This window comes from Lissotriton helveticus, chromosome 6 (genome assembly GCF_964261635.1).
Source record: "Lissotriton helveticus chromosome 6, aLisHel1.1, whole genome shotgun sequence".
In the NCBI taxonomy this organism is placed as follows: domain Eukaryota; kingdom Metazoa; phylum Chordata; class Amphibia; order Caudata; family Salamandridae; genus Lissotriton; species Lissotriton helveticus.
In genome coordinates, this window is record NC_136067.1 from 75,740,736 (window position 1) to 75,768,701 (window position 27,966).

The 27,966-nt window shown below is 43.8% G+C and overlaps 1 long non-coding RNA gene across 1 annotated transcript in view; it reads left to right on the forward strand.

Annotated features, from left to right (window-relative positions):
* The window catches only part of LOC144761216 (uncharacterized), a 163,964-nt gene extending 136,537 nt beyond the window's left edge, over positions 1 to 27,427 (forward strand). The window contains exons 2-3 of the long non-coding RNA XR_013595633.1: positions 20,710 to 20,749; positions 25,604 to 27,427. This is a non-coding gene — a long non-coding RNA (uncharacterized LOC144761216). The remainder of the gene's footprint in view (positions 1 to 20,709; positions 20,750 to 25,603) is intronic.
* Positions 27,428 to 27,966: the final 539 nt, after the last annotated feature.

Below are 27,966 nucleotides of genomic sequence, written 5' to 3' on the forward strand. Positions count from 1 at the left end.
CCGAGTGGAACCCCTGATTAGAGTAAGCACCGAAGCGAGAATTATCGAGTCCGCTGACCAAGGTCCACGACCCTGCCGCGTCGGGAATTGAACCCTGGTCCCAGGCTGACTTCTGCTCTCAGGCCTGCCGCCTCTAACCAGTGAGCCACACTACTCCACGTAGGGGATGTGAGTCCCTTGCTCACTGCACCATCAGGATTCAAGCAAGCCGGGCCGAAGACGGCTGTAATGCCAGGAACCGGTCCCCGGAAGCTTGTTTCCTTTCCAGTGAAGAATTGGCTTGGTCTGCCCTGTTCCCATGATGCACTGGGCCAGGGACAGACTAATTTGCATATAGCCAGGTTCTGAACTGGGATGGTGCAGTGAGCTAAAAAACGGTGATGGATCAAGCCCTGATCTGTTGACTGGGTAGGAGTGTTCTGATTAACTCAGATACTCTGTCCATCACCACCCCCTTTTTGAAATATTTTGGCCACCACAAGCGTGGAAGGGTATGCTCAGATGTGAGTCCCTTGCTCACTGCACCATCAGGATTCAAGCAAGCCGGGCCGAAGACGGCTGTAATGCCAGAAACCGGTCCCCGGAAGCTTGTTTCCTTTCCAGTGAAGAATTGGCTTGGTAGTTTTGTCTGCCCTGTTCCCATGATGCACTGGGCCAGGGACAGACTAATTTGCATATAGCCAGGTTCTGAACTGGGATGGTGCAGTGAGCTAAAAAACGGTGATGGATCAAGCCCTGATCTGTTGACTGGGTAGGAGTGTTCTGATTAACTCAGATACTCTGTCCATCACCACCCCCTTTTTGAAATATTTTGGCCACCACAAGCGTGGAAGGGTATGCTCAGATGTGAGTCCCTTGCTCACTGCACCATCAGGATTCAAGCAAGCCGGGCCGAAGACGGCTGTAATGCCAGAAACCGGTCCCCGGAAGCTTGTTTCCTTTCCAGTGAAGAATTGGCTTGGTAGTTTGGTCTGCCCTGTTCCCATGATGCACTGGCCAGGGACAGACTAATTTGCATATAGCCAGGTTCTGAACTGGGATGGTGCAGTGAGCTAAAAAACGGTGATGGATCAAGCCCTGATCTGTTGATTGGGTAGGAGTGTTCTGATTAACTCAGATACTCTGTCCATCACCACCCCCGTTTTGAAATATTTTGGCCACCACAAGCGTGGAAGGGTATGCTCAGATGTGAGTCCCTTGCTCACTGCACCATCAGGATTCAAGCAAGCCGGGCCGAAGACGGCTGTAATGCCAGAAACCGGTCCCCGGAAGCTTGTTTCCTTTCCAGTGAAGAATTGGCTTGGTAGTTTGGTCTGCCCTGTTCCCATGATGCACTGGGCCAGGGACAGACTAATTTGCATATAGCCAGGTTCTGAACTGGGATGGTGCAGTGAGCTAAAAAACGGTGATGGATCAAGCCCTGATCTGTTGACTGCGTAGGAGTGTTCTGATTAACTCAGATACTCTGTCCATCACCACCCCCTTTTTGAAATATTTTGGCCACCACAAGCGTGGAAGGGTATGCTCAGATGTGAGTCCCTTGCTCACTGCACCATCAGGATTCAAGCAAGCCGGGCCGAAGACGGCTGTAATGCCAGAAACCGGTCCCCGGAAGCTTGTTTCCTTTCCAGTGAAGAATTGGCTTGGTAGTTTGGTCTGCCCTGTTCCCATGATGCACTGGGCCAGGGACAGACTAATTTGCATATAGCCAGGTTCTGAACTGGGATGGTGCAGTGAGCTAAAAAACGGTGATGGATCAAGCCCTGATCTGTTGACTGCGTAGGAGTGTTCTGATTAACTCAGATACTCTGTCCATCACCACCCCCTTTTTGAAATATTTTGGCCACCACAAGCGTGGAAGGGTATGCTCAGATGTGAGTCCCTTGCTCACTGCACCATCAGGATTCAAGCAAGCCGGGCCGAAGACGGCTGTAATGCCAGAAACCGGTCCCCGGAAGCTTGTTTCCTTTCCAGTGAAGAATTGGCTTGGTAGTTTGGTCTGCCCTGTTCCCATGATGCACTGTGCCAGGGACAGACTAATTTGCATATAGCCAGGTTCTGAACTGGGATAATGCAGTGAGCTAAAAAACGGTGATGGATCAAGCCCTGATCTGTTGACTGGGTAGGAGTGTTCTGATTAACTCAGATACTCTGTCCATCACCACCCCCTTTTTGAAATATTTTGGCCACCACAAGCGTGGAAGGGTATGCTCAGATGTGAGTCCCTTGCTCACTGCACCATCAGGATTCAAGCAAGCCGGGCCGAAGACGGCTGTAATGCCAGAAACCGGTCCCCGGAAGCTTGTTTCCTTTCCAGTGAAGAATTGGCTTGGTAGTTTGGTCTGCCCTGTTCCCATGATGCACTGGGCCAGGGACAGACTAATTTGCATATAGCCAGGTTCTGAACTGGGATGGTGCAGTGAGCTAAAAAACGGTGATGGATCAAGCCCTGATCTGTTGACTGGGTAGGAGTGTTCTGATTAACTCAGATACTCTGTCCATCACCACCCCCTTTTTGAAATATTTTGGCCACCACAAGCGTGGAAGGGTATGCTCAGATGTGAGTCCCTTGCTCACTGCACCATCAGGATTCAAGCAAGCCGGGCCGAAGACGGCTGTAATGCCAGAAACCGGTCCCTGGAAGCTTGTTTCCTTTCCAGTGAAGAATTGGCTTGGTAGTTTGGTCTGCCCTGTTCCCATGATGCACTGGGCCAGGGACAGACTAATTTGCATATAGCCAGGTTCTGAACTGGGATGGTGCAGTGAGCTAAAAAACGGTGATGGATCAAGCCCTGATCTGTTGACTGGGTAGGAGTGTTCTGATTAACTCAGATACTCTGTCCATCACCACCCCCTTTTTGAAATATTTTGGCCACCACAAGCGTGGAAGGGTATGCTCAGATGTGAGTCCCTTGCTCACTGCACCATCAGGATTCAAGCAAGCCGGGCCGAAGACGGCTGTAATGCCAGAAACCGGTCCCCGGAAGCTTGTTTCCTTTCCAATGAAGAATTGGCTTGGTAGTTTGGTCTGCCCTGTTCCCATGATGCACTGGGCCAGGGACAGACTAATTTGCATATAGCCAGGTTCTGAACTGGGATGGTGCAGTGAGCTAAAAAACGGTGATGGATCAAGCCCTGATCTGTTGACTGGGTAGGAGTGTTCTGATTAACTCAGATACTCTGTCCATCACCACCTCCTTTTTGAAATATTTTGGCCACCACAAGCGTGGAAGGGTATGCTCAGATGTGAGTCCCTTGCTCACTGCACCATCAGGATTCAAGCAAGCCGGGCCGAAGACGGCTGTAATGCCAGAAACCGGTCCCCGGAAGCTTGTTTCCTTTCCAGTGAAGAATTGGCGTGGTAGTTTGGTCTGCCCTGTTCCCATGATGCACTGGGCCAGGGACAGACTAATTTGCATATAGCCAGGTTCTGAACTGGGATGGTGCAGTGAGCTAAAAAAACGGTGATGGATCAAGCCCTGATCTGTTGACTGGGTAGGAGTGTTCTGATTAACTCAGATACTCTGTCCATCACCACCCCCTTTTTGAAATACTCAAGAAACCCAAGGCGGACCCCAAGGACCTCAAGAACTTCCGACCCATATCCCTGCTCCCGTTCCCGGCAAAGGTCATCGAAAAAGCTGTCAACAAACAACTGAGCAGCTTCCTCAAGGAGAACAGCACCCTGGACCCATCCCAGTCCGGGTTCCACAGCAACCACAGCACCTAAACTGCCCTCATCGCCGCCACCGATGACATCAGGACCCTGCTCGACAACAGAGAAACCGCAGCCCTCATCCTCCTGGACCTGTCAGCCGCCTTCGACACGGTCTGCAACCACACATTACGAACACGCCTCTACGACGCCGGAATCCAAGAGAAGTCCCTGGACTCGGCCACCTCCTTCCTCTCCGACAGAACGTGCAGAGCGTCCGCCTCCCCCCCTTCCGCTCCGAAGCCACCGAGATCATCTGCGGCATACCCCAAGGCTCATCCCTCAGCCCAACGCTGTTCAACGTCTACATGGCACCACTCGCCCACGTCGCACGACACCAAGACCTCAACATCATCTCCTACGCCGATGACACCCAGCTGATCCTCTCCCTTACCAAAGACCCCCACACCGCCAAAACCAACCTCCACGAAGGAATGAAGGTCGTCGCCGACTGGATGAGAAACAGCCAACTGAAGCTGAACTCGGACAAGACGGAGGTCCTCATCCTCGGTTCCACCCCCTCGGCCTGGGACGACTCCTGGTTGCCGACTGCACTAGGAGCACCCCCCACACCAACTGACCACGCACGCAACCTAGTGGTCATCCTCGACTTCACCCTCTCCATAAAGAAGCAGGTCAACGCTGTCTCCTCCTCCTGCTTCAACAACCTCAGCTTGCTTTGCAGGATCTTCAAGTGGATCCCAACCGAAACAAGAAAGACGGTCACCCAGGCCCTCGTCAGCAGCAGACTGGACTACGGAAACGCACTCTACGCAGGAGCCCCGGCCAAACTCCTGAAACGACTCCAATGCATCTAGAACGCATCCCCGCGCCTGATCCTCGACATCCCTCGCCGCAGCCACATCACACCCCACCTGAGAGACCTGCACTGGCTCCCCATCAGCAAGAGGATAACCTTCAAACTCCTCACCCACACACACAAGGCTCTCCACAGCACCGGACCAGCGTACCTCAAAAGCCGACTCAGCCTCTACACCCCCACCCGCCAGCTCCGCTCCGTAGACCGCGCCCTAGCCACCGTCCCCCGCATCCAAAGAGTAACCATCGGAGGCAGATCATTCTCCCACCTCGCCGCCAAGACAATCGAACACCTTCCCCATGTGCCTGCGTCAGACCGAAGACCTTCTAACCTTAAGGAGACTCCTCAAGACCTGGCTCTTCGAACAGTAGCAGCTTACTCCCCGAGCGCCTTGAGACCCTCGTGGGTATGTAGTGCGCTTTATAAATGCCATGATTGATTGATTGATTAGCACATCAAAATGAGTCGACAAAAAGTCAAACAATGCCTTTTAAGAAGGACAGGGGGTAAGCCCCCTTCGATGTATCTGCACTGGCTAGCTCGGAAAGAAAAGAACTGAAGTCAGCGCGCCGGGGTGGGAGTTATATTGATGACGCAGACGTCATGACGACAATGAACACGATGTCACACGGACTTTACTGATGCCACCTACTGGCACGCAGGGGTACTACTAGGAAAAAATCTTCCAGATCCAGCCTGATGCCTGGGAGTTCAAAGGTAAGGAATCTGCGGCTAGATGTCTCTATCAGACATAAAGGGGCAGGAAGTGTAGGGTGTTGAATGAAGTCAGCAAAAGGTAGAATCAAGACTAAAAAGTCTTGGTATTTTGTAAATTCAATATTCAGCAGGCTGTTGGCAAGCTTCTGGGCTACTAGAGCAGCTCTGATCACTGGGCCGGCCCTGTTAGATCATCCCTAGCAATCAAGTTCAAGACGGCATAGATGGGATTCTGACTGTATTCAAATCTGCATAAGCTAGCAGAGTATGAAGGACAGGGTCCACAGTCGTGATGTGATTTGCAACAGAGCGTCTGCAATGCAAAAACCGAATCATGCACAGATGCAAACATGTTTTAATAATGGTAACATTGGCTCACTTTGGGTAGATGGCTTGATCAGAAAGACAATCCGAACAGGAAATGCATATGGTGTTGTGTTTAAGAAACCAAAAAAACAGGAATACACATAAAGAAATTAAGTAAGGTGAAATAGCTAATAAGAAACAGTAAAACAAAAATTTTAAAAAATCAGACAAGGGGCTCAAAAGTTATTTGAAAATGGAAAACTGCCATCAAAAAATATTTGGACGATGGAAATATTGCCAAAAATGTCCATGTGATCTCTCGAGATTTGACCAATATCTGGTCACCTTAAGTAGTTGACCCACCACAAAAGCCCAAGTGATGGAAACCTGTAGGCTGCATCCAAGACGCACTTCTGAGAGTTGGATTCAGAACATGGGCACGCTCTGTGGGTGTCAAACATCTGGTCCAAGCAGGGCAAGAAGACAAAGTGAGGCATAACAGAGCGCCTGTGCTAGAGTAGGTATAGCCGTGTTTCAATTGAAGATTTGGATGTTTAGGACACGGAAGAGGTCTATTCGGGGGAAGGTCTGTATCCAATGATCACTCCATGAAGTTATCTTAGGAGGAGGCACCTGAGAATATCTTTGAGGCAAATGAAAACTTCTGACTGACAAGAGGCATTACTACCAAAGTTACATCTTGGTAGGACAGATGCTGCAGCTTCACTTTGGTCCTCCAGAATCTATATATGTGGAACATCTGGGACTCAAAAGAGGCAAATGTTCCATAAATCAAGGCTACTTTTGCAAGAAAGATGACCTTTGAAACAGGTTTTGACAGACTGAATGAATGATATATTAATATTACGCATCTAATACCCCGATAGAGCGTCCCGTTGCTCCTAAAGAAGGAAAGGCCCCTGTCAAAATTAAGTGAACATCCAAGTTTTTATTTTGTTAGGAAAAGACAAGTAGTTGGAGTCAGATCTTATTTATTGTGCTAGAAATAGTAATCAAAAACCCCGATGCTGATTTTAGAGTGCTGGAGGGATGCTCTGGAGTGATATAAGTCTTTATATCCAGTGGTACAAATATTGCATATACATAGGGCTTTGAAGCCGCTCGCTTCTGCACCCGGTGTCAGTGTCGAAACAGACTATGCCCAGAACTTGAGTTGTGCAAGGGAATATCTTGTAACAGTTTGGCAGTGCTTTTCTGAATGAACTGGAGTCTATTACATAAAGTGACCGGGTGGCCAAGATGAGGAGAGATAAAAAGTGCAGTCAGGACTATAGGTTTTCAGTGTTCCACTGGCAGGAACTGTTCCTAATGCTGTCGTCTTCTGAACTGGCCTCGCTTGAGATCCCTTGCAAGGAGCTCCCTCAGCATAAATGGTATCTAGGAAATAGTAAAATAATTAACAATCTTCTCTCGCTCTGAACCTTTTTAATCCTTTCATCCGTCAGGTTCTCCAGAGCTACAATCCCCAGAAGACAGGCAGCTGTTGTTCCCTGAAGATTTAAGTGTAAGGGGGTGATTTAAAGTTTGACATACTGAGTTTACTCCATCAGGGTGGTGGGGTGAATTACTCCATCACTATGACAGAGTCCCTGCCCGGCAAATTTTAAGTGACCGCAAGCCGGCAGTAATTTTTAAAGCTTTGGCAGGATCCACCATTACAGCAGTTCCTGTCAATGCTTTTTTATATTTGGCTCACGGCTCCGTCAACATGACGTAGCAATCTGCCAAACTTATTTTGTTTTTTATTTTCAAATTTTTCAAAAAGAAAATCCTGCATCTGGATTTTCTTTTGGAAAATAAAAATAAAATGCCCCCCTCAACCGGGCCGTTATCTCCCAGGGCTAGGGGGCATTAGACAGTTTTTACTGCCCCTTACACCAGAGTTTTCCTAGCTGTAATAGGTAGTGAAAACTGGGCTGTATGTCCACCCATCTAAATTAGGTGTGCAAACATAGAGGTCAACTGTCCACCATGGTTACACCAATGGTCCACCTGCATTTAAAATGGGGAGGGCGTGCCGAAGATCATCTTGAGGGTACGGATACACCCTTGCGCCAGAGTATTGTTACCACAAAGATATAAATCAGGCCCTAAATCTCCCTGTGAACCATGTTCCCTTAACTTGGAATTAGGTTAATGAGCAAAAAGCTTAAAGTAGCCACAGGCAGCATAAATCCCCTACCCCTGGCAGGATAGTCTGGTTGTATGACGTTACAATGCATACCTTTACCCCGACTTTCTGTCGGGGGTGCGCTGGAAGTTGGAATAGTATAATTTACTATTACAACTTCAGTGTGTGCAACAGTAGGGAAGGTATTGGAGTTGACTCCAACACCTTCTACCCCCTGCAACAAGCCTTTCGCGTTGTAACGACATGCGTTGTAAAGGCATGCGTTGTAACGCTTCAGTTGTAAAGGCTGCTCCCCAGTAATCTTTCTCTTTCAAGTTGATTTTGAAGTGCCCAATTATGGGGTTTATAGTAAATATCTAGCTTTCCATTGGTAGTTGTCCTTAGTCTGATCATAGCAAGGCGCCACAACCTACACTCCCCTTTACCGCAGTAAAATGAGTACCCTTTCCTGGTAGATTTCTTGTGGCAGTCACAAGCCTCCAAACCCCTTTGAAGCAAAAATCTTAAAATGGTGGATTTTCAAAACAGTGCAGCTAAGCACCTTCAGCCTCCACCCATAAGCAACATATTCAGCACAGTCCACTTCAAAGGTCTTCCAGCACTTTTTGACATTCCTGCCGCAGTGCAAGCCTGGAGTCTTAATGGGATTAGATAATAGCATAGGCGATCAGTGTCAGACGTCTGGGGAAATCAGCATAAGTCAGACCAACCGCCTCATCTCATGGTATTGTGTCATATCCCTTTGAAGCTATGAGCTGGCAGATTATCAGGCTCAGCTAATAAGAGGTGTGGTTTAGTCCTGGATGAGCTTTTTTTATGAGTTCACTAAACCTGCCTCAGACACACTAATTTCCATATTTCATAAATATTAAAAAGTAAAATAGGTAACTAAAACTTGACTTTACATGTGGTCATTTTAAGACATGTTTTTGATGAATTTAAATGTGATAATCGCCTCCACCATTAATGTCCATGTATCCTTGTTACAAACAGGGTCAGTGGTCAGTGCAGAGGGCTGTACTTCAAGGTACTGCCTTTTTCAATTTGTGGGGAAAAAAGTCCTGCTCTGGAATTTAATAACTGATCCAGATGCACCAGACAAGGTGGCCTGCTTGCATACTGTTTCCTTACAAAGTGCTAGTTATTGGTATCATTCACTGTGCCAGGCTAAGGCCCTGGTGTAAAGTGAGGCTGGGCCTACAGCAGCAGGGGTAGCCCTGGAAAAAACCTAATAAATAAAAGGCAATTCAAGAGAAAAACTAAACCTTGATGCTGGAGTGAAGCAAGACGTATATATGGATAGAATCCCCTGTAGTGAAACTGGCAACAGTTCTGACAAACGTCTATCCAAGTATGCAGTTATTGTATAGATATAGCTGAGGAGTAAAGTAAATATATACTTACCTATAGAAACTCACCTTCTCAATATTTTACTTTCCTCAACTCCATGTACATGTACATTGACAATATATATCTTCAAAATGCATAGGGGCAAATTACGATGTCGGTCAGGTCCCCGTGGCTGTCTCTGGACCAACTGGCCTCCGGTCGGCAGTTCTGACCACCTGATTGCAATGCAATCTAACACTGTTCGGTCGCATACTGCCATTTCTCGATAGGAGCTTGTGCTACGGCCATAAAACATCTGTAATACAGACTTTCTTAAGGAAATGAGGTGGTGAGGGGGTGTAAAACCCTGCAACCTGCGGCAAGCACCCCATAGTGCCTGCCACACAGTGCAGGGAATTACGGGGGACACTCTAGGTACCCCCTCAGCCACCAACCATAGGGCCGCGGATGCATGGGCCGGCCCCTTAGATGCAGAGTTAAGAATAGTAAATATATACTTACCTATATGCACTAACCTTCTTGATATTTTAGTAGTAATAATATTTTACATGGTCTTCTGATACCATAATATTTATGCTGTCGATATTTTGAGGTACAACTGTCAAAAAGGAAAACAGAAGAGAGCACTAGGTAATTAATTTGAATGGTAATGGAGGTTTCAAGGGTCGGATCGGTGTCACTCTGAGAACGCCAGTACAATAGGAACAGTTTGCAGACTACAGTCCAAGGCGTGAGGATGTTGTGGTCAGATTTACAAAAGGAAAATATAATCTGAGCTTGGTTCACCAACATTTATAGTCCTTAATAAATCAAAGTCGAGACGATCTTCTGATTCTTCATTTATTTCACAGAGCTTCTCCAAACACAATCCTAGCCGCCAACACGTGTTTCGTCTTTTGTGGTGTGATCCACAGACTTCCTCAGGGCTAATTTCAATTCCCCTCCTGTGTTGAAGCTCATGGGACCCTAATTAGGCAACCTAAGTGTACATTCCCTGCCAGTTTTTTAAAATGCTGAGAAACTGTCACATCTTGTATAGTTGACTACTGGCACACAGCACTTATGTATTATAAAAGGGCACCGATCTCTGCAAACTGAAAGCTCATTTAGAGTGTGTGTTTCTTGTTATATGTATTGTATTGTCTTGTACATCTTGAACAGAACTTCAAAAGGGCAGCACGATATACACGTAAAAATTACGATGAACTTTCGTGCATGGAGTGAAAAATATATCACCTTTTAAACCTTTCACGAGTGTGGTGAAGGGGTGTTTCAAATATATCCGAGTATATGCTACGATTATTAATTTTGTTCCTCTGTCCTTACAGATCTTTTTGAAAGAGAATACCAAGTAGGTATTGGATGAATGTATTTTTGACAAAGATGCATATTAGCCTTTGACATTGACTAGGCTGACCACACAAGGTAACAGTCAGAGTGGTGAAAGGGATCAACATCCTAGGTCTTGAAGAGAAGCTTAGGGGTAGGTTTGAAACATGTAGACCCGTGAGGAAACTGCCCATTATAGAACTTTTTTCTCCTTTTGCCCACTTTTATTAATACCAGCTATAGGGAGTATTAAAGTTTAATTTTCCACGCAGCCAGGTATTTTTTAACTCACTTATCTTCTGACCCATCCACTCTCACAACAAACACATTATTTAACTTCACTTGAAAGTGCTCCCATGTATCCGTAGGTTGTAACACGCCCCGTCCCGCAGCGGGGCTGGAAGAACCCGATGATGAAGCATGCCACCAAGGGACCTTTTGGTGGGTGAGGTTTATTTTAGAACACATATTGTTTCTCCCATGCTAGAAAGCAAATGGTTCTCTTGGGTTTAGTCACTGTTTGTAAGGATAGCATGTTTTTTTGGAATTGAGAGTAGACTCCCTTTGTTTTTTTATTACTTGTAGAGGAGGCCGAGTCCACGACTTATTATACCTCTTCATTTCCTTCTTTGTTTTTTGGCATGCTCCACGTTCTCCAGAAGGTCTGTGTGCATCAAAGACATCTGAAGTAATCTCCCTTGGAGTGAAGGAGTCACTCCCCTGCATCTGCAGACACCGCAACGAAGCTGACCGGTCTGCTTCTCCTGACTTCCCACAGACTTCCTGAAGCCCAGCAACACAGGTGGTGAGACTGCAGCTCCCTAGAGGCCTGACCTGTCTTCTCAGCAATTTTGAGGGCAGTATCCCTTGTCGGGCTGCTGGAACAAAACTGAGCACTAAATCGACTTTCTGTTGCCAAGGCTTGTTGACTCTGCACTCCAGACCTAATTTTCCAAAGTTCAGCTTCCTCACTGCATCCTCTGCACTGAGGGCGACCATCTTTGGTGAGCTGCCTAAGGTCCTCTTGCGACTTCTGTACCTTTGGCCGGTGGGTCCTCCTGAGGGTCTTCTCCTGCTTCAGTGGGCTCCCCTGCTTGTTCGGGGCCTTCTCTGACACTCCCGCACTTGGTGAGTCCCTTGGACCTTGCTGGGACACCTCTTGAATGGCTCCTAGTCTTCCTCAGCGTTGCCTGGTCCTCACAGCTACAGCGACAAGGTCACCAGTGTCTCTTCTGAACCCACCGACATTGGTGGGCATTGTACTTCCATGCATCCTTGTCACCTTCGAGTGGCATAGACTCTGGTTCCTCTGCTTGCATGTTCTTCACTTCCAGAATCCACCCTTGGATTTCACTTTACTCCCTCACAGTCTTCTCCAGAGGCATCTTCGTGAAGTCTCCCATTGTTTTTCCACTGCAGGTTCTGACAACACTGGCCACCCTGGTGCAGGTAATCTGGTTCCTGGGGCATCCACGGGTGAGGTGGCTCTCCAACATTCTGTCTCCCAAATAGTTTCTTCAGGTTCCTCCGAGAAGGGTCCTTCTTCTTTAAAACTGCAATCTCGACTTCTCCATTGACTTCTATTAAGCACACAGCTGTGTTTCCACTCTGCACACAGCCTCCGTGGAGTTCCTGCATACTTACCGTGGGTGGTTCCTTGTGTCCCCAGCTCCTCTGAGTCTTCTCATCCAAGTCCCATTCTCCTTTCCAGTTTGCATTCCACTTTCTTAATATATAGTTTGGTCTCCCCCTGGAGACCAGTTCATATTTGTGCTACTTACCTGATTATTTCAAAGTATTCTTGTGTATTGTGTTGATATATCCGGGTAGGAAATATACCAATGTGTTAGTGATTGTGTTGTGTAATAAATAGACTTATTTTTATATAAACACTGTGTGGTTCTTTTTCATTTAACTTACACAACTGATTAAAATTAGTAAAACAAGCTGCAATACACTCCTTCAAGATAAGCCTGAAGGCTGCTCTCTACAGCTACAACTTTGAGAGTTGTCTATGATTATCAAAGACCATTAAAATCACCATAAGGGTTGTCTGTATAAATGCAAGGTGCCTCACTTAAATTATGGTGCACCATATACTAAGCCAGCCTCCTACAGACACCCTAACGAAAATATGGCAGATATGACTTGTAATACGCCAGATGTCCGGCCAACCATAATACATGCACACCATACCTTATAGCACTTGTAATGTGGTGGACAGAATATTCACCATGTTTGGCAAAGCATTCCATCCACCGGACTAGATTAGGCCCTTAAAATCCCCAACGTGGGCCTCTAGGGAGATAAAGGACGGGGTTGTAGTAGGTTCTTCCAATAAATCACGGAGATGTCTGTTAATGGTTGCTTTATTCCAATTTAAAGAACAACACTGGAAACATCCAGATGTTTCAAAGGACAGGCAAGGAATGAAGCCTCACAGTTCTCAGAACCACCATCATGGTAAGTGCCTTACCATCCAAAGTAACTTGACAAAACGATCCTTGAACGCGCTTATGAGAATGGATACAAGGCAGGTCAATTATCAGGAGCACATTAGAAAACCTGTCAACACAGTCCTTAATTTCTTCAGAATTACCTGGCACAGCCACACAACTAATCCTAACCTTGTCTGAAGTAGTAACATGTTTGCACATCCGCTGGAAATGCTCCAACTTTCAACAGCTATTGCACCTTCTCCCCAATGCAGGACAAGTGGGATGATTTGCCATATGGTTCCTAGCACCACACCTGTAACAAGCGACAATGCCCTTTCTCAACTTACCACTCTTACTAACAGCTGCGATCAAAAAATCATCAGAAATGTTGTTATCAGGTTGACTGCTAATTTGACTAGTACCCTGAACACTGATGACCTGGGTTGTTATGGTGGATCTCTCAATGCTTCTCGCAATGTTAAATTGTCTCATTAAGACTTGGGTTGGTGCACTTCAAAAGCCTTTCCTGTACCATCTCAAAATAGCAATTGAAAATAAACTGATTCCTTATATAGATGTCAACATTGTTCTCAAACTCACAACAGGATGCTTACACACATACTGTGACAATATACTCTTCATTTGTTTCTTCAACAGATTGTTTTCACTTAGAGAAGTTGGGCCTCCCAAGAAAGACACTAGATGTATCTGTATACTGCTTACACATCCTTTCTTTAGCCTCTAGATACACATTCCAGGGTGCATCTTCCACCCGGAGGAGACCGCACAACTGGTAGCTTATCAAAACTCTATGACCAGCAATATTAAGGTGATTAAACAAAAGCGCAGCTTTTATGACTGGTGAATACCCAACAGCATCTACAACTGTAATATAATTCTCGAAGATGCACAGCCACTTTACTTGAGGCCTGCCTAGTCTTTTCAAAAAAGGAAGAGGTTGTACTGCACCTTGGACAGTCGTCATGATCCCAAGTCACAAAATAGAAGTCTCACCTGAGGAAAAAGAGCTGAGAATAAGGTATTGCAATGCTTCCCAAACATCAGACAAGCAAGGTAAAAGACAAAACTTGAGGAAAATAAAACATACCCCCACAGAATGCAAAAGAAGCCTGCCCTCTGCTCCCGCTGGCAGCTCTGCTTGAAGAAAAAGGTAAAGGGCATAGAGGCGTATAAGTGACGCGTAACTGCACTGCGAGTAGTACCCAATTTAAAATGGCCGACGACATCTGACGCTGTTACAGTGTTGCAGCTTGAAGACCAGCCTATTGGATTGAAAGGAAAACTAAGATGGCCACCGACGTCTGATGTGTTGCCTGACTGTAAAACGTTAGCCTTTGGGAACGTCAGTACATACGTAATCCCGACACAGGTCACAATGAAGTTAAGAACTGCCGGGTGTTGTTGGAGTACCACGAAGCATCACTGCCAACGTGTAATTCCTCGATGAAAACACCAACAGACAATCGATAGATGCTGCAGATGGCAGTAAAGGTATAAAAGGAGCATCTCATGCTTCCAGCGTACATATACGCTCAAGTCAGGCTGCTGTTTTTAAAGTTAGTTTCATGCCAAAAAGTCTCAGAAAGTCGCAAAACTCACAAAATTGAGTTGTTTTGATGTGTCGATTACATGTAGTCCCGTGATGCGGGGTTTCTCTCAGCAGATTTCAGTAGGTGTGTTCCTACTGGAACCAGATGAAGTACGGGTTGTAGTAGGTTCTTCCAATAAATGACGGAGATGTTGTCTATTGGTGGTTGCTTTATTCCAAGAGTAAGGACCTACGACACTTGAGACATCCAGATGGTTCAGAGGACAGGCATGGAATGAAGCCTCACAGTTCTCCAATTTCACTAATAGGAGTAGCAAATTACCATCAATTTGTACTTGATGGTAATTTGCAAAAACTTGGTAAAATGCACTAAAGTGCATTTTTCAAAGTTCCATTTTACACACACACACACCCTTGGGGCATGTGTGTGTGCAAGATGTACTTATATGCAGATTTCAGGGGTGCAACAGGGTGTCTGTAGTATGCACTATAATTGATACTATAATTGGTAAGTGTGTTTTCTTTTAATGCTGTGTATTCCTTTAATGCTTTGTAACCTTTTGAATATGTTGTGATTCCATGTTCTATGTAGGAGTTGTAATGGAATGTAGTATCTCTGCAGTTAGTCAGTTTCCTGCTGACAGCTGATCCATCTAGACATGCTTTTAAAATTGAATAAACTATTCCTTCAATTTAAATCTGAATCTTCATTCAAGGATACTAGATTATTTTGGCGATGTTTGGGATTTTTTTAAACTTATTTTTCATTTTTTTAATTATTATTATTTCTTCACTTTGAGATTTTATTCAAGCTATATTTTTTTTCTCTCACAGATTCAAACTAATCCAAAGTACTATTTTCTTCAAGTTCAAAGGAAGTTCAACTTGGATAATTATCGTCAACCTTAAAACGGAAAGTGATTAGATTGAGTGTTTTTTTTCTCAACCAGTCTCTCTTTCACCTCGCTTATCTGTTATACACTATACGGAGCAACAACCAAAGCATCTACAGAACTCAGCGTAAAGATAGACATTTGAGTCTGTGAGTAAATTAATTTTCTTCGCTGTCTTATTCTGACTCACCGCTGATGTTTATTCTTGAACTTGCTCCCGTTGCTGACTGCAGATTCCTTACGCACCGCGCACGGAACATTCATGTGTCAACGCTTTCTTGGTAACGGATGTTGCCCGACGCTTCCTACGCGTTTGTGCAGAGTTTTATTCAACGATCGTCATCCTTCAGGTCACGCAACGTAACCCGACGCAGCAAACGTGCCGCCATTTTGATTTTTTTTTCTCTTTGTTTACCTACAATACTTTATACTTTATTATTCAATCACCAAGCACGTCTAGGCTTGAGGAAAGTCCATACTTACTATTTTTATACAGTATTTCTTATCAACATTGTGAGGATTACCATGAATACCAATACTTCTACTACCAATACTTCTACTACTGATACTTCAACCTCTACTTCTTCAAATGTCTCAAATGCATCCTTGTGTATTAACATTCATTTGAGTACTCCTAAAGAGTTTTTGACAGCTCCTGGTGAACCAATCATTAAATGGACAGAGTGGAAAGAATATATTTTAAATTATATAGCCACTTTGGAAGACAATGTTGGTATTTTATCTCCTGAAAGGAAAAAAAAGGATGTTATTACACAGTCTTGGTCCGGAGGTTTAAGAGTATATAATCAAATGTAAAGACCTGAGAGGTCAGGTGATTTTGACATTTTCAAAGCAGCTATTTTAGACTTAACTGAACATTATTCACCCACAGTATGTATTGGAGTTACAAGACGTGCCTTTTTTTTTTTTAAAGGAAACAACGTCAACATGAATCTGTGGAAGAATATGTTTCTCAATTAAAATTATTTGCCGCAGACTGCAAGTTTGGAGTATTACATGATGAACTTATTAGGGACCAAGTTATTGTCTGTACAAAAAAGAAAACTATTCAGGATTGACTTTGGATAGAAGGTGAATCCAGTCTTAAAGACATCATTGCGCTTGTTAAAAAGGCTGAACTTTCTGACAGAAGTTCCAAAGCACTATCTGATCAAACTAATGCTACTCCTACAGTTAATAAAATATTGGATCACAAGAAAAGCAAAGAGTTTTCAAAAAAAGGATTTACTAAGAATTCTCAAACAAAAACTTCAATAGTAAATTGTTTCCAAAGTCAAAGTTTAATCAAAATAATGTTTCTACCTTTGCATGTTATCGTTGTGGTGACAGAAATCACAGCGCTGGTTTTGAAAAATGTCCTTCAAGGTCCACTAAATGTTCACATTGCGGAGTTTTAGGTCATTTCACTAAAGTCTGCAAAAAGAAGCCTTTTCAGCGACCGAAGGTTACCTGTATTACTGCTACAGATTCATCAGACTACGACTCTGACTCGCACAATTCTATTCGTGATATCAAGGAAACTAAACAATGCAATATAGTTTTAAATATTGATGAAAATGAAAAGAGCAAACCTTTGTGTATTGTAAAATTTGGTGGAATTCCTTTACAGGTTGCAGCAGACTGAGGTTCTCCTTTCACTATTATCGCTAAAAGTGTATGGGAAAAAGAATTACTTAATAATTTAGGCCCACGTTTAGAACCTACGGATGTACTTCCAGAAAGTTTCACAGGTGATAAAATTGATATGTTGGGTTATCGCTCATTGGCGTTTGAATTAAAAAACCGCACTGCTGTATGTAAATTATATGTTGCTTCTGATGGTCCTTCTGTATTGGGTTGGAAAGATCAAAGAGCTTTGCATATTCTTTTGGATCCCAATAGCCCAGAACAGGTTCTCGTTGCTTGTGAAGGCGAGAACACACAAAATAAGGTTCTTAAAGAATTTCCAAATGTATTTTCAGATAAGATTGGTAAAATGAAAGGTTTCTCTCATCGCATAAGATTACAAAGTAATGCCATTCCTAAAATACATAAGGTGCGCAACATACCAGTCATTGTTATAGATGAAGTTAAGTGTGAATTATTAAAATTACAGGAAAATGGCATTTTTGAACTAATTGAAGCTGCTGAATGGATTTCTCCATTGGTTGTGGCTAGACGAGCCAATGGAAAAAAAATTCTGTGTGTTGATTTAAGAAGTCTTAATGACAATATTATTGTTGATCAATACCCCTTACCAAGAATCGATGAAATGTTGTCATTAACTCTTGGTGCCAAATATTTTTCAACGCTGGATTTATCTTCAGCGTATCACCAGATTTCCCTACATCATTCTAGTCGTGATTTGACTGCATTTTGCACTCCTTTTGGTTGTTTTCGTTTTCGCCGCATGCCATTTGGATTGGCATCTGCGGCTGCAGTATTTCAACGTTTTATGTCACAACTTTTTGGAGATATGCAAGGAATCATTTTCTTCCAAGATGATATCCTTATTATGGGAAAAACAATTGCATCAACATGATTCTAGATTAAGGAAAGTTTTAAGTGTTCTTAATGAGAAATGCCTTACTGCTGAAATTTCAAAATGTAAATTCTCAGAGAAGAGTGTAGTGTATTTAGGGCATGAGATTAGTGAACAGGGCATAAGACCCAAGGCTAAATTAGTAAGAGCTATCTCAGATGCTCCTGCTCCTAAATCCAAAGATGACTTAAGATCATTTTGGGGTTTAGCTGAATTTTATTCAAAATTCGTGTGTAATTTTTCATAAAAGACTCATCCCATGAGGAATCTTTTGAAAAATAAAGTTCCTTTCATTTGGTCAGAAGAGTGTCAGCAAGCTTTTCTCATGATTAAAAAGGCTATTTGTTGTGCTCCAAATCTCCAAGGTTTCAATCCTTGTGTTCATACATTAGTAACAACCGATGCCAGCTCCAAAGGCCTTGGAGCTGTATTAACTCAAATTTCGGACAAATATCAAGAGGTTGTGATTGCTTTTGCTTCTAGATCGTTGACCCCCACAGAAGAAAAGTACTCCGTGATTGAAAGGGAAACCTTAGCTGTAGTTTGGGGATTGGAGCATTTTAGAAAGTTCATTTGGGGTAAAAGTTTTTGTGTAAGGACTGACCATAAACCTCTTAGTAAATTACTCACTACAGAAGGTCTTAACAAAGCTACTGCCAGGATTGCAAGGCTATCCATGCACTTGCAAGATTTCTTCTTTGAAATCCATTATGTTCCAGGAGCTAAAAATGTTATCGCAGATTTTTTTAGCAGGTTTTCTTTACCAATTATAGAATCTGATCGAAATTCTTGGAATGATTTTTCAGGTGCAAATATTATTTCTAATGATAAGTTTATGAATAGCATTTCTCAGGAACAATGGATAAAAGCTGATTCTGAGGACAGTATTTTGTGTGATGTAAAATCTAAAGTGATAAACGGCTGGAGTAATTTTTGTAAAAAGGATCTCAATGATTATTTAAGAGGTTTTTGGGAGGTCAGAGGTGAACTTTCAATTTCTGATCATTTACTCATTAGAGGAGACAAAATAATTCCTCCTGTGTCCTTGAGAGATCAAATTATACATCTATCGCATGATGGTCATCCTGATATTTCTCACACTAAATCTAGAGTTCGAGATCAATATTGGTGGCCCGGAATGGACAAACACATTGAAAAAATTGTCAGATCTTGCATTAATTGTGAGTTATCTGACATATCAAAAAAGACTTTCAGTCCACCTTTAGGTGAAGTCACTTCGCCGAATCTTCCCTGGGAGGATTTAGCTGTAGACATTATGGGTCCCATTAATTGGTTTGATAATACTTTAAAGTATATCATTGTACTTGTTGATTCATTCTCTAAATGGTTTGAATCGAAAATTGTTGACAAGGTGAACACCAAAAATGTAATTGATTTTCTGGAATACATTTTTTTACAAGAAGGGTGTCCATCATCCATTTTGACAGACAATGGTGTACAGTTTAAGTCTAAAGAAATGCTAACCTTTCTTACTTCTAATGGTATCAAAACATAAGTTGACGCCACTTTATCATCCTTCCAGTAATACTACTGTGGAAAGGCTTAATAGAGTCATCAAAGGTACTTTACAACTGTGTGTCAAATCTAAACTTCCTTGGGAAAGTGAATTAAAAAAAATGTTATGGGCTTATAGAGTAACGCCTCATCCTTCTTTAGGAAAAAGCCCATTTTCTCTTATGAGATATAGAATTCCTTTATCTAAGACTAATCATAGTTGGATGAAAATAAATGAAATGTCCGTCTGTGATATGGGTGAAATTAGGTCAAATCTTGCTACCTCACAAATCAAGAATAAAGTCTATTACGATACCAAACATGGTTCTAAACTCGTAAGTTTAAAAGTGGGTCAGTGGGTTTGTATCAAAAGTGCTAAGAAAGCTCCTAAAGGTGATAGCAAGTTTAGCACTCCCAAAAAAATTGCAAAAATCAATCATAATTCTGTAACATTAGATAATGGTGAAAAATGACACATAGGGCCCCATTAGAATGCCCGCCCGCCACCCAAGCGGTAATCAGGACCGCCCGCCAAAAGTGCGGGGGTCCCGACATTGCCATTAGGATGCGCCCGCCACAGTGGCGGGCTGATTCCTCAATTTAACATTGCGGCGGGCGGTGCTCACTGCACCGCCCGCCACAATGTTAAAAAACAAAAGCACGCCTTTGCACAATCGAAGCGGCAGGCACCGTGCGGTGCCTGCCGCTTCGATTATGCAAAGGCAGGGGGGTACCCCCCCGTGTGCCACCCCCCTTTGGCCTTCACTCTGGGGGCCCACAGGGGGCCCCCAGAATGAAAACCGCATGCCTTTCCGTGGCAGCATTGAAAAAAGCCCATAGTAATATGGCGGGCGGTGTCTAACAGACACCACCTCCATGTTACTCGTTTTCCTCCCCGGCCACAATGCGACCGGGGCGGAAAAAAGGTGGGCGATGTTTTTCACCGCTGCCTTCCCCTCCGCCATCCTAATATGGTGGGGGGATTTGGGCTTGCGGAGGCAAACCGCCCGACATCGTAATGGACCCCATGATTCGCTTAGCTTTAGCACATTCAAGTGATATGCATATGTCCAATGATATAGATTCTGTTCCAGTTTCAAAATCTCGCAGTCATTTTTGGTGTTTTGACAATGATGAAGGGAATAAATCGCTTCATGATTTACTTCCACGTGTTATTAATAATGACACTGTCAACAATTATACTGATATATTAGATAACAATGTTGTTTCTTCTGGTAAAAAATCTTCTTTTGATAGATCTGTTAAGAGACCTGTAGAGTTCAATTAATTTATATTGTATTAGTTTTCATTTGTGATCATTATTTTTTGGGTTATTGTTTATTTTATTTTTTCTCCTTACAGGGAAGATGTGTAGTATGCACTATAATTGATACTATAATTGGTAAGTGTGTTTTCTTTTAATGCTGTGTATTCTTTAATGCTGTGTAACCATTTGAATATGTTGTGATTCCATGTTCTATGTGGGAGTTGTAATGAAATGTAGTATCTCTGCAGTTAGTCAGTTTCCTGCTGACAGCTGATCCATCTAGATGTGCTTTTAATATGGAATAAACTATTTCTTCAATTTAAATCTGAATCTTCATTCAAGGATACTACAGTGTCCTTTTGACCCCCTTGCACCTTTGAAATTGCATGCGCAATTTGCGAGTACCCAATGGGTACTCGCAAATTGCGAATGCAATTTCCATTCATTGCTATGGGCCTCTAGGCCCATAGGAATGAATGGGGAGACATTCCCTAATTGCGACTTGCAATTTGCTAGTCGCAACTAAGGAATGTTTAGAAATCTCTATTTTTTTTTGCAAGTTCTACATGCATAGGCTTTTGGGATTCCTTAATTGTGATTCCTTAATAATCGCAATTAAGGAATCGTAAAAGTCTACCTTGATGCATGTACCTGCTAATCTCATAAAGTTATTTGTGAGAATGCACACTGCCATGTAATTATAAATGTAATGAATTGTTAATGATATATATGGCTTCTTTTATGATCCTATTTGTAGTATCCCAGTGTTGCCCTTCTGTTCGTGTATTCCTCGTTTATGGCATGTTCTACTTAGTTTTCATATTATTAAAAAACGTTTTTTAGGTATATAAATGATGTTAGGAAAACCAGTGGTGAACAATGACTAAATGGAGACAACAAAAATTGGTAGTGGTGTTCCCTAAAAGGGAGTAACCGCACCTTCACATACGTATTCGATGGAGTACTAGTTAGGGACACAAGGTATATCCGAAATATTAAGAGTCTAGTTGGAGTGCTAAGGAGACCACTGTCACTCACTACCAAGGGTGACTAAGACAGATCCGAGTGATCTGCCAAAGGAAAATTGCAAAAGAGGGTCGGTTAAGCACTATCCTGCAAACAGTTTCAACATTGACCTATTAGTCATCAGAGTTTTATATTAAACATCAAAGCAAAGTGATCATAGTATATGCACATTTCATCAGTAATATACACTTTGAGACAAGATGATCAAGCCAAAGCCCATATGTATATGTTATTCAATGTATTCATAAACATCAAAGGCACAGCCAACACGTGTTTCGTCAGTACACAGTCCGTACCCAGACTTCCTCAAAGCTCGATGGATGAGTGGAACACTGTAAATAGAAGAATGGTGAAGGACGCGAGAAGAAATAACGTCCCAGACCCGAACAATAATAGTGTCCCGAAGCACACGTCTCAGTTGCCGTAAAAAAAGATAAAAGGAAACAGGAGTATATTACTGATGAAATGTGCATTACTATGATGACTTTGCTTTGATGTTTAATATAAAACTCTGATGACTAATAGGTCAATGTTGAAACTGTTTGCAGGATAGTGCTTAACCGGCCCCTTCTTTTGCAATGACTAAATGAACTTTTGCAATTTTGCACACTTGGTTGATGCGCCGCTAACAAATTATTTTGATGTTTTTGTTTTTAATATTGTCTCTTTTATGGCTGCATCTACTGCCGAATAAAGTTTATTAATATTATTACCTCTGGCACTGCTCAGTGGTTCTGTGCTTGTCATTGAGAACATTATACTCGGCCTGCTCTGCCAGAATCTCTCAGAGGCTGGTAAAGCAAGGAAAAACTGATTTTCTCTGCTTGCACAGGGGCCCATGGCACCCTTGCTATGCCACTGTAAGGGGTAATGCATGACGTCACAGGCAGGTCTTTTAAGAAACATGTAAAATAATCCAGTCCTCCAAGGTCAACAAGCTGCGTCCTTGAGTTTTCAATAAAACTTGCTTTATAAATACCACGCTCCCTTTCTTGACTGTTTTCCTGGCCTCAGTCTGTACTTACATGAGGTGCAAACAACCTCAAGTAACAGGCCTGAGACAAGGACGGCAAAGACTCCGGGTAATTTTACTTTGACCCAGTGCTTTAAATGGGCCGGTACTCACCGGTACTGAGTACCGGCACTTCTTAAATTTATCGTTCTGAGTACCGGCACTTCTCTACTGCCCGAGGAGAGTACCGGTACTCATGAAAAGGTAGGCTTAGTGGCTGTGAGTGCCGGGGCAGTGGCGAGCAGGAGTGGGACGTGTCTGTGGGAGCAAAGGCGCCGCTTCTGTCTCCTGGTCCAAGCCCCTGCTGAGCTATTCAGCAGAGTTCATCTGAATAATGTCTGGTGCTCGCCGTCACGCTGTGCTGGGCAGAGCAGGGTCGAGATTCGTTTTACAGTGTGCGCTGTGATTTTCAAAGCGCAGCACTTCAGGTAGGGAAAATTCCGTGCAGGGTAACACTTTATACATAGATAGACATATTATCAGGAGCGGATTCTCACACTTCCCGTACTGTCTCTGGATCAGAGGGTTAATGCCCAGACGATGCGATCGAAGAGGCCCCGGAGCGCTAATCTAACTGCTTTCTGCATTGATGCACCTACCTTCCTAACGCCACATGCCTCAGTTACCCGGTCTGTGCATAGAAGGCTTTCTTATATGCTCAAAACTAGCGACGCCAGCCCATTGTTTCCCCACATTCCTAACACTCTCCTTTAGATGCGCCTGGCTCCCATCTTGCTCTGTCACACAGTGGTCGCCGCCCATGCTGTGGCAGGGTGTTTCATTTTCTGCCTGCCAGCCGGGCCCCAGAGCACCCAGGAATTCTCCTGCTACATGGACTTGAAGGAGGAAGCCGGTGTTCGAGACTCGATCACCTGCTCACCTCCTCCTGCCCGCCACATGATGGGCTATTGCTGTGCCCAGCCCCGAGTCTAACTTCTGCCCCACACTCACCGCCAGCCCAGTGCTACCTTTTCTCTAAACTAGCAGCTTTGCTGATTTATTAGTAGTGCCAAGCGTTTAACATCCCTGCTTGACAGTGACACTACGAAGCAGCACCCTTTATTTTCTCAGCATAGTTAGACTTTCTAAGTCAGGTGATTATTGTTCCTGCTGGAGAGAGGTCAGAGTTTTCTCCACTGGCACTTTTCACTCTGACCATTAAGTAGCGTAGAGGGTTAATATGCCTCCTTCAAAAAAAGCATATTGTATTGTGCTTGATTGTATGTGGATAGCTCAGTGGGTTGCTGCTTTTGTCACAGAGATCCCTTTGATACATGTGGTTTGGCCACACCTGAAGCTGAGGTTGGGGTGGAGGGTGCTGATTTTGTTTTTAATTTGAATAGCTTCAAAAGCACCTACTGCAGAGTTTGACTTCTTTGTTGCTTAAATGAGTGTGATTTCTGATATTTGTCTATTTCTATTGACTTCATACCATGATTATGCTCGCAAGAAAGTGCCACTCTAAATGTTGCACATCTAGTTGTTGCCTGACTCTCGTAAATCCACTGAATCTATGAAAATGTCACACAAAAGCAATCTGAAACATTAGCAGCTATACTCAAATGGATGTTTTTTCTGATATGTATATGATTCCCTCGTCTTACTTGCTTAATTTTGCTAGCGAGAAAGAAAGTGTCACTCATAGTCGTTGAAATGGCACTCACAATTACAATGAAAATATGAAAATGTCACACATAGCAATCTGAAACCTTGGCAGCTATGGGGTCCATTCAGGCCCTGTGCTGTCAACCACATTCACACTATCCTCTGCATTTGCACAAACATAGGAATCATGGCAGTCCCCTGGTAGTGGCAATTAAAAAAGCCATGATGAAGAGTATGACATGGCTTTTAACATACCGGAGTCTTTAGTGTGTCTGCTTTTTTTGTGTATTTGCCTGCATTTGTATGCTTGTTTTTTGTAAGAAAATGGGTGGCACTTTGTGTGTACATGTCTGCTCGGTGACAAAGGTTCATAAATATTGTAGTAGGGAGGGTTGGTGAGTGAGTGAGTGAGTGAGTGGATAGATGAGTAAGCAAGGGTGGATGTATGAATGGATGGATGGATGAGTGACTGGATGGGTGAAAGAGGGTGGATGATTGGATAAAAGGGTGGATATAGGTGGATAAGTCAAAGATTGGATGGGTGAATGAAAGTGAGGGGTGATGGATGAAAAGGTGAATGATGGATGAATGAAAGGAGGGATTGAGTGAAAGGGTGGATGGAATGAAAGGGTGGATGGAATGAAAGGGTGGATGGATAGATGAGAGAAAGGATTGATGGATGAATGAAAGGGTGGATAAAGAGATGGATAAGTGAAAGGATGAATGGATAGGTTTAAAGATGGATGGATAGGTTTGGATATGAAGGGTGGACAGACAGAATGGTGAAAAACTGAATGATGGATGAAAAACTGAATAGACGACAGAATGTAAAGGGTAAATGGTGGACATCAGCAGGTAAATGGTAGGATGAAAGGATAGATCGATGGAAGAGACAAGAAATATCTTCTGGGGAGAGTCATGATGATTTGCTTCATTTGCTTGGTGCCATAAGAGCTTTGGTTCGTAGTGGAGGTATTTTCAGTTTCTTCCTACTCACATGCGCAAAAATATATAGTATTGTGCCAAACAACAGCATTTAACAGTATGGCATTAAGAAGGTGTAACTATTGCAAAAAAAGGAAATGTTAACATATTTTCGCATTTCTCTTTCATTTTGTGTAATATTAACCTGCTTTGTTTATATACACACATTTATCATGTATTTTGTTGTGTGGTGCAACTGTTATAGAAGTCGTTAAGTATCATCATGTCTTGCCCTTAGCCCCGCCCTTGGCCCCGCCCACCTGCTACACCGCTAGCTCATGTTAATGAGTACCTGCACTTATTTTTTCCCATTTAAAGCACTGCTTTGACCTACATATGTCTGTTCTTTTCTTTCCGTGTAGAGCGCTTGCGATGTTCCAGTTCCTTTCCTGAACCCTCAGAGACATAAAGAACGTTCTCCGAATATTTTTAGTGAAAAGACCTCTGGCCCATTTCCGCCTGTCACTGGCGCATGTGGCTGGCGGTGACGGCATCTGTTGATGGTGAAGAAGTGAGTTTAATTTCCTGTGAACCCGGGTCATTGGGGCTCGCCCTCACTACGGCCCCCAAGACTTGTGCAAGCAGCAAGCTGTAAACACTGTTGTTTATGCGACATAAATCATGGCCCTTCTGTGCCAGCTGTGCGAAAGGGCACTGTAGCAAAGGGTGGTATGGTGGAGTGTCACCTTCCTGTGGGATGCCAGGGGTCAATCATGACTGGTTTTTGATGCATTCCTCTAGTAGGTTTTCAGGAAATTGGCAGTGCTTGGGGGAAAGTGTTGACTCCACTTTGCCAAGGGTCTTCATTTCAATCATGCCTAGGCCATGTCACTGGACGGAGGAAGAAAGGCAAAAGTGAAAACAACAAAAGTAAACTGAAGCAATATACTACAGCCAGTGCAAAAATAAAAAAACAGCACCACAATGGATAAACATAATGGTGGAAATGGTTATGACATAATGTGGCTCTGTCGCGTCTTGGAGAACAACAAAACAAAGTCTACGATCCTGAAGACCACTGGCTTGTGACACTACACATTGTAGAAAACATTTTGCCTCGAAAAATTGTAGGAAACTCGGCAAAACAAATACCATAAAAGGGGATAAAAATCTGCACAAGAAACCAGGTGGGGAAAAAAAAGAAAAGGAAGGCAGAAGAGCGATCCGGTGTAGTAAGGGGTTGCTAGGATTATACATGTAGAAAGGCATCAGCGTATGGGTAGGATAGAAGAGTATTGGTTGGGTGGAAGTACTGAGGTGGGGATAGGAGTAGAGGTATTGACAACAGGCAGGGGAAGTAGTATTAGTGTATGGGTAGGAGTAGATGCACTAGGATATTGGTAGGGCAGAGGTGCTAATGTAGGGGTAGGAGTACATTTGGGTATTGGTAAGGTAGAATTAATATGGTAGCAGTATAGATACTTGTGGTAGGGCATATGCAGGTGTAGAAGCATCAGTGTATGGGCGTGAGTAGATATTCTACAGTTATTGGTGAGGTAGGACTAGAGATACTAGGGTATTGGTAGGGTAAAGATGCTACGGTAGAGGTAGGTAGAAATACTAGGGTATTTGTAGGAGTAGAGAGGCTAAAATAGGAGTAGGAGGAGATGTACTACAGTATTGGTAGAGTAAAGATGCTAAGGCACAGGTAGGAGAAGTTGAACTAGGGTATTGGTAGGGTAAAGATGCTAAGGTAAAGGTAGGACTAGAGGTATTAGGGTATTGGTAGGAGTAGAGAGGCTAAAATAGGGGTTGGAGTAGATGTACTACGATGTTGGTACGGATAGAAGCATCAGTGCATTGGTTGGAGTAAATGCACTGCGGTAACAGCAGGGGTAGAGAATTTTTGTAAAGAGAAGGGGCAGAAGTAACTTAGGAACAGGATGGGGGGATAAATACTGGTGGGGTGTGGGGGTCCCCTCCAGTAAACAAGACCAAGAGAAGGTAGTCAGCGAGGATAACCCCTACCTCCCAAAGATACAAACAGGGACCAAGCAGGAATTTTGTTGTCATGTACCGGACTTAGCAAAAAGGAGTCGACACCTTGGAAACACTGATTTAAAAAAAAAAAAAGACTTGAAACTCATCTTGGTGGAAATTGTTCCAGACCCGTGACCCGTGACCATCCAGGCGGTCTCCCTGCGGCCTGCCTGCTCGGTGTCCAGCTCTATCCATGAGTAGTTGCGGCCGGCATGACTCGCGGGTGGGGGGTGGTTGCGGGGGGGGGGGAGGCGGGACAGGTTTAATTACAATTTTAAAAAACGTACCCTCCATAGTACCAGGGTGCCTCAGCTATTGGCCAGGCCTACGTTTTCTTGCTGCTCACCTGAACAGGAAGCAGCCACAGGCAGCCTCCCTCCCCTAAGCCAATCACAACGCTGCAATGGCAGGGACGGCGCCCAGCTGGGCGCCTATGGGGAGCCTACATAAAGAAAAGAGAAAGTACGCATGACTGGTTTGGTGGGCCCCAGAGGGCCGACCAAACAGTCAGGGCCAACAACATTGGGCAAGCCACTCCTCCCTGGCTTTGGAGCTGACACGCCCGCCACCAACAAAACGCTTCTGCTTTCTCGCAGTGCAAAAAACAGAAACATAAAATGGTAGTTTTACCATTTTACGTTTCTGCTTCTCACACTGCGAGAAAGCAGTGGGGCGACGCCTTCATGGAGGAGCCGCCCTCTCCCTGGATGTCATTTAAGGGTAGCCAGGGGTGACTTGCCCTTGC